The following is a 19126-nucleotide window of genomic DNA, read 5'->3' on the forward strand; positions in this document are numbered from 1 at the left end:
AAACTCATAATGTTTGAATCATCCTGTTGGACTCTTTGCCCTTGATTTGCAACATAAATCTGGCTAAAAGCCCCCAACAATAGCCATGTCAACACTTCAACCTTTAATTGCCTTGAAATTTCTTCTGCCAGATTAATCCATCCATCACCCTTAATCTCAAGCTCAGGCAAAGTCTCTGGACATGAGCAAAATGCAGACAAATTTCCTGTCAAGCCATAACACACATCATGTGAAGTCCCACAATCAATGTGGTCCTTCATTCCAGCAGAAATCTCTTGAGCCTGGTCTTTACTGGCAGGCTTTCTATGAACCTTCTGGTCTCCTGAGCTCTGACTAGAATCTCCTACAGAACAGCCGAAGCTGTTCCAGTGCCACTTTTTCAGGCAACATCTTCAAACCTTCTCAAACTCTTTCCATAAGCCATTTCCAAAGGCTCTGGAACCACATGGTCAAGTACAGTCAATAGCAATGACCCCACCTCTGGTACCAAATTCTGTCTTTAGTTACTTTTCTCTCTCATTTTTGAGACAAAAAGCCTGATGCCCAAAGTTAGGAAAGGGAAGATTTGCTTCTTACAGATTGGAGGTTTCAGTCCATACTCAGTTGGATCCAAGGCAAAATGACATGCCTGAGGGGCAATGGTACATGCCACGTCAAACAGCAAAGCACAAACAGTAAAAGAGAAAGATATGCCTTCTTCCCACAAATTACATCTTATACTGACTCCATCTCTGTGCATATGTAGCACTCATGCCATCAATTTGAGCACTGGACAATGAACTAATTACAAATGTTAGATTCAGCCATCTCCATGATTGCATGAGACTTGAGGGTGCCATCTGACATAAACCATAATAATATTGATGATCTTCTGTATTTCCATAGGATCTGTAGTGATTTTACCATTTTCTTTCCTTATTGCATGAACTTGAGTTTTTTCTTTCCTTTTTTTTTGATAAAGTTGGCTAAGGACATCAATTTTATACATTCTTTCAAAGGACCAACTCTTCAACTCATTAATTCTTTGTATTATTTTCTTAGTCTCAATTGCAATAACTTCTGCTCTGAGATTTATAATTTCCTCCCTTGTATGATCTTTGGGCTTGACTTACTCTTCTTTTTATAGTTGTTTGAAGTATAGCATCAAGTTGTTTTTTGTGTTCATTCTGTTTTCCTGATATGAGAATTCACCCCAATAAATATCCCTCTAAGGACTGCTTTCATTGCATCTCACAAGATCACATAAATTGTAATTGCATTTTTGTTTGTTGGTAGTGTTTAATTTCTTCTTTAATTTCCTGTACAACCCATTGATTATTTGGAAGGGTATTATTTAGTTTCCAAGTGTTTATGTAGTTTTTACAATTTCTTTTCTCATTAATTTCCAATTTTATGGCACAATGGTCAGATAATATGCATGGAATAATTTCAACTTACTTGAACATGTCCTGTGGGTGGCATATGGTCTATTTTAGAGAATGTTTCATGTGCAGTTGAAAAGAATGTATATCCTGATGTTGTTGGGTAGCATACTGGGTACATATCAACTAAGTCCATTTGTTCATAAGTTTGATTCAGTTCTGTTACTTCTTTGCTGATTTTTTGTCTAGTTGATCTATCTCTTTGTGATAATGGACACTTAAGGTCTCCTGTTATGATTGTATTATTGCTGATTTTATTTTTCATGTATTAACATTTGCTTACATAGCTGGATGCTCCCATATTTGGTGCATATATGTTTATGATTGCTATCCCTTCCTCTTGAAGGTTTTCCCCAACCAGTATGTAGTGACCGTCTATATCTCTTTTGATCATTTTTGGTTTGAAGTTCACTTTGTCTGCAAATAGAATCACTACCCCTGCTTTTTTCTGGGTTCATGTCACATGGAGTATTGTTTTCCATCTTTTGACTTTCAGTCTATGGCTTTTCTTTTGAGCTAAATGTGTTTCTTGTATACATCAATTGTTGGGTTTTATTTCTTGATCCATTCTGTTCATTTCTTTCTTTTGATTGGTGAATTCAGGCTATTGACATTAATGGTTATAATTGATATTTATTGGCTTATCTTTGTCATGTTATCTTTCTGTTGTTGGTTCCTACTTTTATCCCTCTGTTTAATTTTTTGTCCTGATTTTTAGTTGCTTGTTTTTATTTCTGTTGTTGTTCTTGGAATTGTGGTCATTTCTCTCTCTTTCTAGAATATCTTTCAGTACTCTTTGTAGGATTGGTTGGGTGGCCATGAAGTTTTTCAGTTGTTCCTTGTTGTGGAAGTATCTTATTTCTCCATTGATTTTAAAAGATAGTTTTGCAGGTACATCAATCTGGGTTGGAAGTTGTTTTGTTTCAGTACTTGAAATGCTTCACTCCATGCTCTTATTGACATGATAGTTTGTATTGAGAAGTCTGGCATGATTCTGATAGGCTTTCCTTCATACATCACCTGTTTCTTTTCTCTAGCCACTTTGAATATTCTGTTCATATGCTGAATTTGAATATTCTGTTCTTATGCTGGATCTTGATTATTATATGTATGGATGTAGATTTATTTTGGTTATGGCTATTGGAGTTCTCTATATTCCTCACTTACCTGTATGTCAAATTCTAATCCCATATTTGGGAAGTTTTCTGCTATTACATGTGCAAATAATCTTTGTATGTCATTTGTGTTTTCTCCTTCTTTTACATTGTTACCTATGAGCCTTATACTGCTTCTCTTTGCATCATCTTGCCACTGTTGAATTATTTCTTGATTTCTCATTATTTTTAAGAGCTGTTTCCTTTCATGAGCTGCAATCATGTCTTTGAGGTCTAAGAATCTGTCTTCATTTCTATTCATGGTTTTGCCAGCTTTCAGTGGAATTTTTTATTTCCTGAATATTTCCTTGAATCTGTTTCATGTATTCTAATTGTTTCTTGTATTGTTCATTCAAGGTTTCCATCACTTTTCTGTGCTCCTCTATTTTTTAATCAATATCTTCTTTAGATATATTCACCACTACTTTCATCATGTTTATCATTTATGTTTTTAGCTTACTATTTCTGATCTTATTTCCTTTACAGTTTCCTAGAGTTGTTTCTTTATTTCTGTTGCTATCATTTGAGAGGTTTCAAGTGTGTTATTTCTAGATTCACTCATGTCTATGTCTCCTGGCCTTTTATCTTTCATTTTAGCACTTTCCTGTGTTCCTCTGAATCATCCAGATGCCAATTCCTAGTTGCCTCTTGTTCTGGTGAACTGTCTAGTAGAAGGCCTCATTGAGGGTTTCTGTTGGATCCAGGTCACTGGGAGCAGACACTCAGTCCCCCAGGCCTCACTGAGGGTTCCCAGATGATTACAGGTTACTGGGCACAGGTTCTTAGTCCCTGAGGGCCTCAGAGATGGTTCCCAGGTGTGGATGGGCCATTGGGCACAGACTCCCAGTCCTAGCAGGCCTCATTGAGAGTTCCCAGATAACTACAAGACACTGGGCCCAGGCTCCCAGTCCCTATTTCCCTCAGGGATAGTTTCTGGGTGTGGGCAGATTGTTGGGCACAGCTTCCCAGTCCCTGCAAACCTCACAAAGGGTTCCTGATTATGGGTGGATCACTGAGTGCAGCTTCTCAATCCCTGCAAGCCTCACTGAGGGTTACTAAGTGTAGACAGGTCACTGAATGCAGCTTTGCAGTCCTTGTAGGGCTCACTAAGGGCTCCTGGATAGCTGCAGGTCACTGTGCACAGATGACTCTCAGTCCCCAAGGGCATCAGAGATGCTGTCTGAGTGTGTGGCTGTACCCCTGGACACAGCTTCCTGGTATCCAAGAGCCTCACTGAGTGTTCCCAGATCACTTAGGGTCTCTGGGCACAGACTCTCAGTCCCTGTGAGCCTCATAGATGCTGTCTAGGTGTGGATGGGCTACTGAGTGTAGCTTCTTAGCCCCCAAAGAGCCTCACCAAAGGTTCCTGGATCACTGCAGATCCTTGGGCACAGACTTCTGGTCCCCATCGGCCTCACGGATGCTGCCCAGCTGTGGGCAAGCTAGCTCAAGTTCTTCTTGCCTCTAGTAAAGAATTAGATGAGACAAGCTGCCATGACTCACTTGGCTCCAGAGGTTCCTGGGGTGAAGGACCATGACAGGGTGAGAAAATAAAGAAGAGACAAAACCTGGGATCAAATGGAGCCCTTACTCTCTGGATGGGAGGAAAGGAACTTCCTCTTCACTGTAGGGGCATTTATTTATATATTTAGCAACACAATGTCATGTGTTGCTATCGCTTTGCCTAGCAACCCATTGCTTGTATTGTCTAAGGGCTTGTGTTTTTCTGGGCTGAAGCAGCTTCTTCACATGGTGCTGTCTGTTTTGGGGATAGCCATGACCCATCCCTGCACATGTGATCAATTTCCAGCTTCAGTAACTTCCTACAAGAATAATGGTGCCAAAAGTTTATCTGAAATGTGCAGGGGGGAAGGGTATGGGAGAAACCAGCTCCGCAGAGCAAACTTGGATCAAAGGAAAAATGAAAAGTACACAGTGTGTCTGAGAAACTCTGCACAGGCTATTGCAGAAACCTACCATAAAAATTTTCTGTGGTGACTGCTCTTCTTTTATGCTATCCTTCACTCCTGGGAGCTTCCTAGAAGTACTACATATGTGTTCCTCACTTTGTTCTACAGTCTTATAATTGGCAGGCGCTTACACAGCTGAGCTAAATTCCCAGCCCTGGTTTGAAAGTTTCATAGGCCTTTTTTTATAGGCCTTTATGATTCTGACCTATATAACTCAAAACCTTAGGCATTGTAGAGTAGTCATAGCTGGAAATAACATACAGAGCTAAACTTTTAAAACTTTATTAGCTATTAAATTATGTGAGATTTCAGTTTTCTAAAAGAAAAATAAATAAATATGAAATATAACTTCAAATTGCAAGGTAATGAATATGTAATGTAGTGTTTTATTCATCCAATATTAGTAATATTTTAATTTGTGAAATTATTCTTTGTTTTAAATGACTTCATTTTAACACATGGTGATGTAATTTAATAATGTAAAATCAGATTTAGCCCTCAGAACCTAAGACTAATTTTGTCATTAAGGTACAGAAACATGGATCTGCCAGATCCACATTTATTCTTTAGAATATTTCTATTGATTAATTATCAATTTGAATTTTATGAATTTTATTAAACAATGAATACTTAATGGAAAAAACTATAAAAATAAAGTATTGAATTTTTAATATTTATTGTTTATAAAAAAGCATCAACATTTTCAACATCAACAGTTTTATGGTGTATAAAGTCTAAAAACTAACAAAAGAAATACATTCTTATATGAGTGGCAATAAAAATACTAATAGTGCTTTACAAGTAAGTAATCTGCACTTTGATTGTCACACCTAAAGCAGTCTGCACAGAGGACAACAGCATGCTCCATACATACATGTTGCTTATACTGACAGCACATGTGTTTTGCCTTTTGTAGGATACTTTTTATATTTCATTGGTCTTGCTGTTTTGTCCTTATTGTATTATGCAATTTGTAGTTAACAGGAACATAAAATGTCAATAAAATAAAGTATTAAGTTCTTAATGTGTATTGTGCATTTAGAATAAATATCAACACTTTCACACCCACTGTGTGCTTGCTTACAAAATCTAAAAGATAACATCAGAAATAAATTTCTACATGAACTACAGTGAAAATAGAACTCTACCACAGAAATAAGCTTTGCTTCAACTGTCACACCTAAAGCAGCTTCCAACATGGCAACTTCATGCTCCATGTACGCATGTCACTTACACTGAGAGCACATGTATATAGCTTTCCTTTCCCACATAGCAGGCCATTCTTGTCACCTCTCTTGTCTTCCTGTTTTGCCAGGAACTTTCTACTGTATTGTACAATGTGCACAAGTAGGAAAACAGACATCAACAAAATAAAGTGTCAAACATGTAAGAGTGCTTAGAATAGACCTCATTTCCACATCAGCTGTTTACTTGCCTACAAAACCTAAAAGATAACATCAAAAATAAACACCTATGTGAACTACAATGTAAACGCAAACAAAAGTCTACCACGGAAATAAACTTTGCTGGTGCCAGATGTTGTGGTGCATGACTGTAATCCCAGCACTCAGGAGGCTTTCATTTTGTTAAGACTTACCTATCAATATTTCCACCATGGTGAAATGCTGATGTGAACAGTACCAGTGTGTTTTTCTTTGTCACATATGAGACCAATGCTATATCTTTCTGAAATCCAAAGGTTGTGCTACACAAGTCTCTGCTTTGAAATTACATTTCAATTGGAATTTCTGCTTTGCTCCTGGGTACAGCCCCTGGCTGGTTAACATGTGCTCTGTTAACCAAATGTAATGTCAGGCAGACAATGATAAACCAATTGTTGAACATCATATTCCAATTAGTTTAGGAGATAGGAGCAACAAGTCTGTTCACAGCATCATTTGTATTTTTTACTATCTGAATAAGGACCTGGTGGCTGAGTTCCAGGATAAATTTCTAAACTGAAAGTGTAGTGAGTCTTTGCATCTACAAGGGCAAAGTTTTTATGCCATGTTTTGAAGATTTTGGAGGTACATAATGCCTGAACCTACACTGACCACAAAATTCTGCAAGACAGTCATCAATAGCCATGTATTTTTAAATTTTTGTTTAAAAAAAGGAACAGAAAATTAAAAGAAAAATAGAAAAAATGAGAAAAAAGTAGAATACAGAATTAAAAAAATTAACATCATAAAATCACTAGTTGATACATATTGTCATCTTAACAGTAGTTGTCAAAGTTATAAAATCAAAGCATAAAAAGGGCTATTCAAACATTGACAATACAATCTCTTGGGTTCAGTGATCTAATAGAAATTTAGTAATATGGTCACCTATCTTACACACTATACAAACCATTATATCCTTTAGAGCACTTTCATTCCTTTCATTTTTAAAATATCTATTATACATTTTGTATCCCATTATTGTCAGTTGTTATTATTTTTATACTAGAAGGACAATTTCATATTTACTAATGTGATACTTGCCTCCAAGAATGAGTTAGAGAAGACTAATTCTCTGTCAGTTTCATTGAACAGCTTAAGGAGTATGGCATTAAATCTTCTCTAAATTTCTTATAGAATTGAGCAGTGAATCCATCAGGACCTGGGCTTTTCTTTGTTGGTAAGTTTTTAATCACATTTTCAATTTCAGTAGCTGATATTGGGTTATTCAAAATTGCTATGTCTTCTTGATTGAACTTTGGTAGTTCATAGGTTCCTAGAAATCTGTCCATTTCCTCTGTGTTTTCCACCCTATGTGAGTAGAGATTTTCAAAGTAGGTGTTCATGATCTTTTGAAATTCCATGAGATCTATAGTAGTTTCCTTCTTTTTAGTCCTTATTGCATGGATTTGAGTTTTTTTCTTTCTTTTTCTTGATAAGGTTGGCCAGGGGTTTATCAATTTTGCTTATTCTCTCAAAAAACCAGCTCTTTGGTTCATTAATTCTTTGTAATTTTTTAGTTTTAATTGCATTAATTTCTGCTCTAATCTTTACAATTTCCTCTCTTCTATGAGCTTTGGGTTTGACTTGCTCTTCCTTTTCTAGAAGCTTGAGATGTAGCATTAGGTTATTTATTTGTGTTTATTACATTTTCTTGATATAGCTATTGATTGTTTTATATATATATATATATATATATATATATATATATATATATATATATAATTTTTAGGACTGCTTTCATTGCATCCCATAATGTATGTTCCATCTGCATTTTCATTGTATTTTAGGTATTATTTCATTTCTTCTGTAATTTTATCTGTAACCCATTGGTTATTTAGAAGGTTGTTATTTAATTTCCATGTATTTATGCAGGTTTTGCAGGTTTTTTGCCATTGATTTCCAATTTTAGTGCGTTATGATCAGATATTATGCATGGGATAATTTTACTTCCTTTGCATTTAGTTAAGCACGCTTTATGGGTTAATATATGGTCTATTTTGGAGAATGTCCCCTGTGCAGCTTAGAAGAATGTATTCTGATGTGGTTGAGTGGAACACTGCGTAAACATTCACTAAGTCCATTTGCTCACAGTTCTGATTCAGTTCTGTTATTTCTTTGCTGAGTTTTTGTCTAGTGATCTATGTCTTTGTGACAGTGGAGTGTTAAGGTCTCCTATTACAATTGTGTTCTTGTGCATTTGGTTTTTTCATGTCCATTAGTATTTGTCTTATATAGCTGGGTGCTACTGTATTTGGTGCATATATTTATAATTTTTCATTCTTCCTCTTGTAGTTTTCCACTTACAAGTACGTAGTGGCCTTATTTATCTCTTTTAATCATTTTAGATTTGAAGTTCACTTTGTCTGCAAACAGAATAGCTACCCCTGCTTTTTTCTAGGTTCCTGTTGCATGGAATACTGTTTTCCACCCTTTGACTTTTAATCTATGAGTTTCTTTTTGAGTCAGATGTGTTTCTTGTACACAGCGTATTGTGGGATCATGTTTCTTGATTCATTTTGTCAATTTGTTTCTTTTGATAGATGAATTGATCCCATTTATATTTATGGATATCATTGATATGTACTGGCTTGATTTTGCCATGTTGTGTTCCTGCTGTTGGTTTCCTGCTTTTCTCCCTTGTTTAATTTCTTGTCCTGCCAGGTGGTTTCTTTCTGTTGTTCTGTAGATTGTGGTCATTTTTATCTCTATCTAGCATGTCTGTCAGTACTCTTTCTAGGGTTGGTTTGGTGGAGATGAATTCCTTTAGTTGTTCTTTGTCATCGAAGTATCTTGATTCTCCATTAAATTTGAAGGACAGTTTTGCTGGTACGTCAGTCTGGTTGAAAGTTGTTTTCTTTCAGGGCTGGAAATAACTCACTCCAAGCTCATCTTAACTTGACGGTTTATGTTGAAAAGTCTGCCATGATCCTAATAGGCTTTCCTTGATAGGTGAGCTGTGTCTTTTCTCTAACATCTTTTAGTAGTCTGTTTTTATGCTGTATGTCTGGGATCTTAATTATTATATGCCTGAGTATAGATTTATATTGGTTGTGACTGTTTGGCACTCTGTATGCCTCACTTATGTGTATATTAGATTTTTTTCCCCGTGGGAAATTTTCTGCTATTACTTCTGTGAATAGTTATGTCATTTGCATTGATTCCTGCCTCTTCACTGATGCTTATTAGTCTTATTTCTCTTGGCATTGTCTTGAAGCTGCTGGATTGTCATTTCATGCTTCTTTGTTGTTCTTACATGTTCTACCCTTTCATGATCACTACCTGCAATCTTTTCTTCAAGGTCTGAAATTCTATCCTCAGCTTCATTTAAATGGTTTTGCCAGCTTTCAATACAGTTTTTTGTTTCTTGGATATCTGTTTGAATTTTTTTCATGGATTCTGCTTGTTTTCTGCATTGTTCATTCAAAGTTTCAATCAATTCCCCATGCTCGTGGGTTTTTTTTTTTATCTATTTCTTCTCTTTATCTCTTATAGCTATATTGAGCAATTTATTTACTAAAGTTGTTATTTCTGTCTTTACATAAGACATTATTTCTAATTTGACTTCCTCTATAGCCTCATGGATTTGTTTCTTTACTTCATTTGCTATAATTTCAGAGATTCTTGGTGTATGACTTTTAAAGTCATCTATTTCAATGTTGCCTGTACTTGCTCCTGATGGACTAAATGTTTGAGATTGCATTTGTCTTTTCATTTTGTCATTTTTACCTTTTAGGTAAATATTTGGTCTTTCAATCCCAACAGTCTCAACTGTTGATAGTATGAATTTTAGGGTCCTTCTGTGTGGTTGATGTTTGTCCAATTGCTGGGTACCACAATATAGAGGAGAGCCAGTCACCTGAATTCTTCCTACAGGGCCTGTTGGCTAAGTCCTATATTCTTTCTGGGCTAATTAGCCTAGAAGTATTGTTGTGGGTCAACTCTCAGTTCCTGCTATTGCTGTGTCTTCAGGTTGTTACAGGTCACTGGATCTCCCTGTCTATAGTGTTTGTATCAGCTGAGACCCTACTGTGTCACTGGGGGTCTCATAAACTCTTTTAATTTTCTCCAAGTTGATGGAGGCCTTATTGGTGCACTCCTCAACCTGTTTGATGTTCTCTGTGTGAAGGAGGGGATTACCCATTCTTTTGCAAGGTTCATCAAGGTCTTACAGTTGGAGGGGGTTTCACTTCCACTCCTACTTACCCACGGCAGACCTCTATTTTAGGGGTAAACTCACCACACTGACTGAAGCCTGCTGAGCTCTTCTGTTTGGGTGAGGGATTTCTGAGTCTCCCACCCAGCCAGCACAGAAATTCACTGTAGTCCAAGGTTCTGGGAGAGGGGGTTGGATCCAAAGATCAACTGCAGTACTAGGTTCAGGAGGTAAATGGGTTATCCAAGGGACTGGCCCGTGGTGGCAGTCCAAGATGGCTCAGTCCTACTGCAGGTGTCCCAGGTGTTCCTGTGGAGGGGCAGGCCCAGCAGTGGCAGTCCCAGGTGGCTAGGTTGTGCTGGGGTGTCCCAGGTGTTCATGGCCAAGGGGCAGGCCCAGCGGTGGCAATCCTAGGGGACCCAGGCCTAATAGCCATGTATTTAGACAGTATATAACTTGTTTGCCAATTGCCCACAAATCTCTCAAATAGTGAGTAGTTAGGAGCCAGATTGTCAGTTCCTTTCCTTTCTTTGTGGGTGGTTTTGTCATCAAACCTCAGGCAGTTCTGAAGGAAATCAAATCTCCTCAGAGTCATTATTATTTTGCAAACCTCAAGTACACACCTAATTTTTCCATTGGCTTTTCACACTCCTGCAATGACCATGAGAAATCCCTACTAAGTAGAGCAGACACATATATGCTTTCAACTTGGCCAGTGAGTTGTAATAATAAATATCTTTTTGAAGGATGGCACAGTAAATTTGTCTTTATGACTTTCACATAGTAATTAAATATATAAAAGAACAAATAATTTCAAGATGGCCATATGTAGTTTAGGAAACAACTGATTCCAGTTCAATTATACAAATGTTTATTCAGTTTAGAAATATATTTCTTTTTAATGGTTTTAGTATTTTTTTAATCCCCAAGGTTTGCACAGTTAGTAGAAATATTTTTGCCATTTTTAATCCTCAGTCACATGATGTTTACCAATTCTCAGGAAATAAATGATACCAATACAAAATCCTAAGATAGTACAGCACAATTTTACAGAAATAATTTTGATGTGCTCATTGCAAGTTTGATTCAGTTTATCTAACAGATCTACAAATGAAACCTTAATAGAAATACCTTTTTAAGAATGGCTATTGGTACTACAGTACATTTTATTTCTATTTCAGCATTTGCATATTTCACAACATCTTGTAGCATTACAATTACCAATACAGAATGTCAGTGCCAGCATTTGGTCCAACACATTTCACCCCTGCCAAGACCCTCACTTTATTTTCAAACCTAGTTCTAACATTGGATCATTCCATTTGGTTGTGTAACCATTTTGTACCTTTTCAACCAATCAAATATATACTCATATTGTTGCTTCCTTCCTCATCTGAATCAAGGAAGTCTGCCATCCCTATGTCTATTATCAGTTGATTTTTGATCCATTTCATTGTCATAGGAACTTTGGTTCACATAGCCAATGTCAAAGTCATTATCATCTTCATCATCCATGCATGAGTAATTGATGATTCATTTCTGACATCCAAACTTGCAAATCTGGTTTTTCATGAGCCATTGTACTGAATTGGGCTATGTCAGTCAGAAAAACAAATCATAAATGCACAGAAAGTTAGCAATGAGCATTTTGTAAGTAAAAACTCACTGGCTGCTACTTGGAACTCCTGTAAATACCTTGCAGTTCATCTGCCAAATGGAATGCACAGATGGGTTTTTGCTTTCCCCAGGCACAGATACTGTGAGTCACACCCACATTCCATCATGATAAAATACATGATGACACAACAGAAGAGTACTGTGTGTTATTTTCCTCATTTAAGCCTCAGGTACACATACACAAAGCATTTTAGGTGGAACATTATAAGGGTAAAAACCTCAACTTGACACTCTTGCACATGTGCACACATCTTGCTGTTTGTCATAGCAAATGACTAAACACAAAACCCCCACAAATGGCACAGCTACTGAGATGCACAGCTGGTTACTACTATGCTAAAGTACAAATTTACAGAAATAAATTATGAGATGGATTGTTGTAACCCAATCTTATGCCCCTTGGGTAAAGATCCCATGCACTTTCATAGAAAAGATCTTCCAGCCAATATGAGACAGGGTCTCACTGTATAGTGTAGGCTAGTCTTGAACTCACTTGTGTAACTCAGGCTGGCCTCAAACTCACAGTGATCCTCTTGCCTCAGCCTCTCAAAAGCTAGGATTATAGTTATGCAGCCTTAATACCCAGCTCTGACAGTCAACATGTAACCGTGTTTGACTTTACCTGTTCTTAAACTTCACATAAATGGAATACTACAATATATTTTCTGTGTAATGGCTTCTTTCACATCAGTACCTTAATCTTTTCATTAGAATTGCTGAACCATACAGTAGGTACATATTTAACATTATAAAGAACTGTCAAGTCATTTCTCTAGGTAGCAAAAACAATTTATATTTCTATCAGAAATGTCTGGAAATTTCATTAACTCCACATGTTCACCAACATTTGGTGTTACCAGCTTTTTAATTTTAGTCATTCCAGAAGGGATGTGGTGTTACCTCATTGGGCTTGTGTTTGTCTGTGATGGTTAAAGATTTTGGAATAGTTCTAGATTTCAAGTTTCAGCTGGGTCTGACGGCACACATCTACAATCCCAGCTAATCAGGAAGTTGAGGAAGGATGATCACAAGTTTGAGGTCAGCCTAGACAACTTAATGAGACCCTGTCTCAAAATAAAACTAATAAAATAAATAAAAGGACTAAGGAGATGAGAATATAGCTCAATGTGGAGTGTCCTTGGGATGAACACTTGATATTATAAAAATTTACATATAAAAATTTTCAGCTTCCCTGATCATTCTTTTTTACTTTAAAATGAAAAAAGAATAAAAATTATGAGACAGAATTTCAAAACAAAATAATAGGAGATTAATAATGATTAATATGTATTGTTATCTTCACAATAGTTGCTCAGATTACAAGATATAGGTATAAAAAAGATCAGTGAAAGAACAGGCTGTTCTTTTTGATGAACTAATTGAGATTAGTAGTATAATTATGTATCTTGTGTATATATAATAGATATTTATATGTATAAATTATAAATATATAATAGTATATATTCACAACCATATCTTTATAATTCTTTACTCATTATATATATATATATTTATAAAAATATATTGGTAATTATATATTAATATAATGCATAATATATGATATATTATCTATTGTGATATATATTATAAATGATATATTATAGATGTATTATATATTATAGACATAAAATATAGATATATAATATATTAAAGATATACATTATCTGTTATCTACAATATATTATATATTATCTATAATATATGTTATATTATATATTGTGCATATATAACATATTAGTATATAATACATACTACAAATATAATATATAATATGTATTACATATTTTTTATTTTAAACAAAAAAGCACAGAAAAATAGAAGAGGAATGAAGTAAACAAACAAACAAAAAAGCCAAATGGAGCTGGGGATTTAGTGCAGTGGCATCAGCACCTGTCTTGCAAGCATATAGTCATGAGTTCGATCCCCAGTACAAAAAAAATCAATAAAAGACTAATGATAACAAAAAATGAATAATAGTGATACAGTGATACAGTGAAATAATACATTATTTCAAAATAAGATATAGGAATTTAACAATGGCTGTTATTGTTATTGATTGGTTATTATTGATCACTGTGAGTTTGAGGCCAGCCTGAATTACACAAGTGAGTTCAAGACTAGCCAGCACTATACAGTGAGACCCTGTCTCATATTGGCTGGAAGATCTTTTCTATGAAAGTGCCTGGGATCTTTACCCAAGGGGTTGTTATACTGTATATTGTTACCTTCAAAGTAGTTGTTTAGGTTATCAAATAAAGTCATGCAAAATTGATCAAACAATATGGTTTCGCTTTGAGCAGATTCCCTTTCACTATATCTATTGTAACTTTTGGATCTTATTTACTTTCAGTTTCTTATACTAAGGAGACAATATAGTGTTTACACATGTGAGTCTGATTTATTTCATTTCTTTTTTGTCCATTCTTCAGTTGATGAGCATTTGGGTTGTTTCCAAGATCTGGCCATTACAAATTATGCTGCTATAAATATGGGTGGATATAATGTTTTCAATTCTTCTGGGAAAATATCCAGAAGGGGCGTAACTGGTTGTATTAAATCTCTAATCCTAATTATTAGAGGAATCTCCATACTGATTTCCATAGTGGTCTTACTGGTCTATACTCCCAGAAAAAATGTAGAAGTGTTCCTCTTTCCCCACAACCCTTCCAGCACTTATTATTCATTGATACCTTGATATTAGCCATTCATTCTGGAGTAAGATGTGAACTCAGTGTTGTTTTAATTTGCATTTCTTGAATAACGAGTGCTGTTGAACATTTTTTCATATATTTATTTACCATTTGTATTTCTTCATGCGAGAAATGTGTATCCATCTCAGATGCCCAGTTTGGAGAGAGTCTTTAAATTTGGGGGCCCTGGTTTTTTCAATTAATTATATGTTCACTGTATGTTTGAGGAACAGTTGACAAAAATATTTTCCCAATCCATGGGTTTTCTTTTAGCTCTGTTGGTGATTTTTTTAAGATGTGCAAAAACTTTTTAATAAGATGAGATCCCAGTTGCTGATTATGAGAAGTATTTCCTATGCACTTTGATTTCTATTCATGAACTCTCTGTCTACCCTATGTCCTCAAGATTTCTACCTACTTTGTCTTCCATTCATTTTGACTTTAATTTAATGCATGGAGAAAGGAATGGGTATACTTTAAGTTTTCAAGATGTGGAGAGCCAGTTTTTCCAACACCACTTGTTAAAGAGCCTGTCTTCTTCCAGTGAATTTATTTGACCCCTTTGTCAACAGTAAGGTGGCTGAGTGTGTTTGTAGTTGTGTCTGTATCTTCTATTCTGTTCCATTGATCTTCAGGTCTTTTTATTTACCAGTACCATGATAATTTTATCACAGTGGCTCTATAGTATAATTTCAAGTCAGGGATTGTGATGCCTCCTGCTTTGCCTTTGTTGTCCAGAATTGCCTTTTGTATTCTAGGTTTCTTCTGGTTCCAGATGAATTTTTGGTATGTTTTTTCTAGATCCATGAGATATACTAATGTTATTTTGATCAGGATTGTGTTAAATATGCATAACAGTTTTGGGAGTATGGCTATTTTAACTATGTTGGTTCTTCTTATCCAGGAACGAGAAATATCTTTCCAGAGCTGCACTGTGGAGGCCAGTGACCTTCTTTCAGCCCGGGGAGCTTCACCACTCGAGGAGGTGGGTGCCTGCACACCATCCGAGCCCTAAGAGAGTCTAAGATCCTTGCTCCAAGTGGTTGGGGACCCACCTGGCTTGCAGCCACACTAGACTGAGTTTCGGGCCTGCCTGGACATGCCTGGTGGCCTTTTTTCGATCTGGGGAGCATCATTGCTGGAGGGGAGCCTGTCTGAGCCACGCCCAGTAACCTTCCTTTAATCTGGGGCCCTTGCTGCCCAAGGAGAGAGCTACACTGCCAGAGGAGTCCCAGGAGCCCAGGACCCAGGAGACAATTTCCAACACGCTCAGGGGAAGCTTTGGAACATCATTTGAAACACGGAAATATAGGAAAATGATAAAACGAAAGACCAAAATGCAAACTCAAACATCCAGCCCATCCCAAGAAAGCCTAGGAGCCATGTACATAGAAGTAAATAAATGCCATACACTTTAAATATCTGAAATAATAGTAACTGAAATAAAGAAGCAATTCCAGGAAGCTTTTAAGGAATTCAAACTAGAAATGATCTCCCAGGTAAAAGAAATTATAAAAATAATGAAAGACACGCTGAACACATCTAAAGAAGACACAGTTAAAAATTTAGAGGAACAAAACAAAAAGATAGAATCCCTGGATGAACAATCTAAGAAAAAAACAGAATACATAAAGCAGATGCAAAAAGATATACAGAAAATCAAAAATTCCATTGAAAGTTGTCAAAACCGCCTCAACAGAAGTAAAGATAGAAATTCAGATCTCAATCACAAGATTGCAGCTAGTGAACGGGAAAGGAAAGATCTTTTAAAAATAACAAGGAACTAGGAAATAACAATTCAACAGCTGCAAGATGACTCAAAGAAAAATGATATAAGATTGATAGGGATGAATGAAAAAGAAGGAGACGACACAAATGATGTCAACAGACTATTTACAAAAGTAATAGCTGAAAATTTCCCAAACATGAGAATGGAAACTGACATTAGGATTAGTGAAGCATATAGAACTCCAAATAGCCATAACCAAAATAAAACTACATGTAGACATATATAAAAATCACCATCACAGAAGTCCAACATAAAAGAAATATCTTTTCATTTTCTGAAATCCACTTCAATTCTTTTTAGAGCACTGTAATTTTCAATGCATAAATCTTTTACTACATTTGTTAGATTGATCCCTAAGTATCTCATTTTTGTTTGATGTTATTATGAAGGGTGTGGTTTCCCTAATTTCTCTCTCAGATTACACACATTATAGATAACAATATTATAGATAAATACATTATGGATATCTATTATATACATTTTTATATATTATGTAACATATACTAGTATAGAAATATATTATACATAATAAATTATAAGTATATATTATATAAAAGTCACAATAAAATTATTATAGTAATAGATATTTATATACATAATTTATTTCTTTTTTTCCTTTCCCCTATCCCAGGTTTTCTTTATTTTGAACAGTTTCTTCCCATTTCACTTTCACAATATCTTTTGTACACTTCAGTTGTTATTTACTCATTCAGTTCTTTACATTACAGAGATGATACAATATTTACATATGCAAACTGATTTATTTCACTTATAAATATGGAATCAAGTTGCATCCATTTACCTATAAAAGTCTCCAGTTTACCCTTCTTTAAGGCTGAGTGGTACTTCATTATATTAAAGGCCAAATCATTTTTGTTCATTCCTTAGTTACTGGGCATTTGGATTGTTTTTAAAATTTAGCCATTACAAATTGTGCTGCTATAAACATGGGTGCATATATAGCACTGTGGTGTGGTATTTTCAGTTCTTCTAGGAACATACTCAGAAGGGAAATAGCTGGGTTAAATTTGACCTCTAATCCTAGTTTTTTGAGAAATCTTCACACTGATTTCCACAGTGATTGCACCATTCTACATTCCCATCAACAATGGAGAAGAGTTCTTTTTTCCCCATAGCTCCTCCAGCATTTGTTATTGGTTGATTTCTTGCTTATAGCCATTCTTTCTTGAGTGCTATGTAAACTCAGTGTTGTTTTAATTTGCATTTCTCAAATGACCAATTATGCTGAACATTTTTCCTTATATTTCTTTACCATGTGTATTTCTTAATCTGAGAAGTGCATGTTCATCTTAGATGCCCATTTTTTTTAATTGGGTCTTTGAATTTAGGGGCCTGATTTTTTCAATACTTTGTATGTTATATATAGAAATTCTTTATTTGAGGCACAGTTGGCTAAAATTTTTTTCCCAATCTGTATTTTCTTTTTCATTGTGTTGATAATATCTTTTGATGAGCAAATTTTTTTAATAATATGAGATCCCATATGGTGATTCTTTGAAGTACTCTCTGTGCAGTTTGTGTTTTATTCATAAACTCTGCCTGCACCTATGTATTCAAGATTTCTACCTACCTTGTCTTCCAATATATTTAGAGTTTCTGTATTCACATTTATATCTTTTATCCATTTTGACTTTATTGCATGGTGATAAACATGTCTAGTTTTAGTCTTTAGCATATAAAGAGTCAGTTTTTCCAGCATCATTTATTAAAGAGATTCTCTTTCTTCCAGTGAACATGTTTGACCCCTTTTCAAAGATAAGGTCATTAAGTGTGTTTGTTTGTAGTTGTGTCTGCGTCTTTTTTTTTTAATTTAAGGAGAAAAAGGAAAAAAAACAGAAAAAGGGTACAAGTAATACAAAATTTAAAAAAATAAACAGTAAGAAATCACTAGTTAATAGATTACATGTTCTCATTTTACAAATAGTTGTTTAAGTTACAAAATTGAAGCATATAAAGTGGATCTTCAAACAGTGAGAGTGCAAACAGTTTTGTTCAGTGATCCAAAAAACACTCAGTAATATGGTTATCTATCTTATACACTTAAACATATATGCAGTTATAACCTTTAGAGCACTTTCTTTTCTTTTCTTTTGTACAATGATAATTACACATTTTGGGTTTTATTAATCCCACAGTTCTTATTACTTTTTTGAAGAGAGTAAAACCAAACGTGACATATCAGAACAGAGTCAGTCAAATCAAAAGGATGGACATAATAGATAATGTAAAAATAAAATATAAGTTGATCAACAGTGGTTACCATACTGCCTCTTGCTATTTTAAGAAGAATTGGCAGTTATAATAAAATTGAACTAAACAGTAAAGAATAAAGCCAAAGCACTGGAGACATTACAGAATTTTAAAAGAAAATAATAGTCAACCGGAATGGGCGTCATAATGATTCTTATTGTCTTCACAGTTATGCCTATACTTTCGAACTTGGTACTATAAAGCAAAGCAGAATAGAGGAAAATCAGTCAAGACAAGATGGTGAGGGCAATACATGATTTCAAATCAAGTTAATAGGAAATCAAAGTAGGTTACTATAATGTATCCTGCTATTTTTTATTTATTTTTCCCTTAATTAAAAAAAGAAAAAAGTAAATAATTCAAAAAAGGGGGGGTTGAGATAAAAGAGGGCATAACAACAGAACAGCACAGGTCAAAACATAACCATTTAAGCAAAATAGTGTTTCATCACAAGATATCTTGACATATAAAGTTACCATAGTGTCTCTTTCCTTGAAATCTTTGAGTATAACTTCTTATACTGTAGTACCAAATGTATCAAGGTGTCTGCATCTTT

At 35.2% G+C, this 19126-nt stretch overlaps 1 protein-coding gene across 4 annotated transcripts in view; it reads left to right on the forward strand.

Moving 5' to 3' along the window:
* Samd9 (sterile alpha motif domain containing 9) overlaps positions 1-19126 on the forward strand; it is a 69674-nt gene that overhangs the window by 40648 nt on the left and 9900 nt on the right. For 2 of the 4 annotated variants that reach the window (XM_063242703.1, XM_013158445.2), the window contains 2 exons: positions 7125-7167; positions 15415-15495. The gene's annotated coding sequence lies outside the window, so the exon portion shown is untranslated. The remainder of the gene's footprint in view (positions 1-7124; positions 7168-15414; positions 15496-19126) is intronic. The other 2 variants (XM_063242706.1, XM_013158446.2) reach the window with 1 other exon arrangement.

The sequence above is a fragment of the Cavia porcellus genome, unplaced genomic scaffold (genome assembly GCF_034190915.1).
Source record: "Cavia porcellus strain 051 isolate PalLab524CR breed Dunkin Hartley unplaced genomic scaffold, mCavPor4.1 scaffold_2, whole genome shotgun sequence".
NCBI classification, from domain to species: domain Eukaryota; kingdom Metazoa; phylum Chordata; class Mammalia; order Rodentia; family Caviidae; genus Cavia; species Cavia porcellus.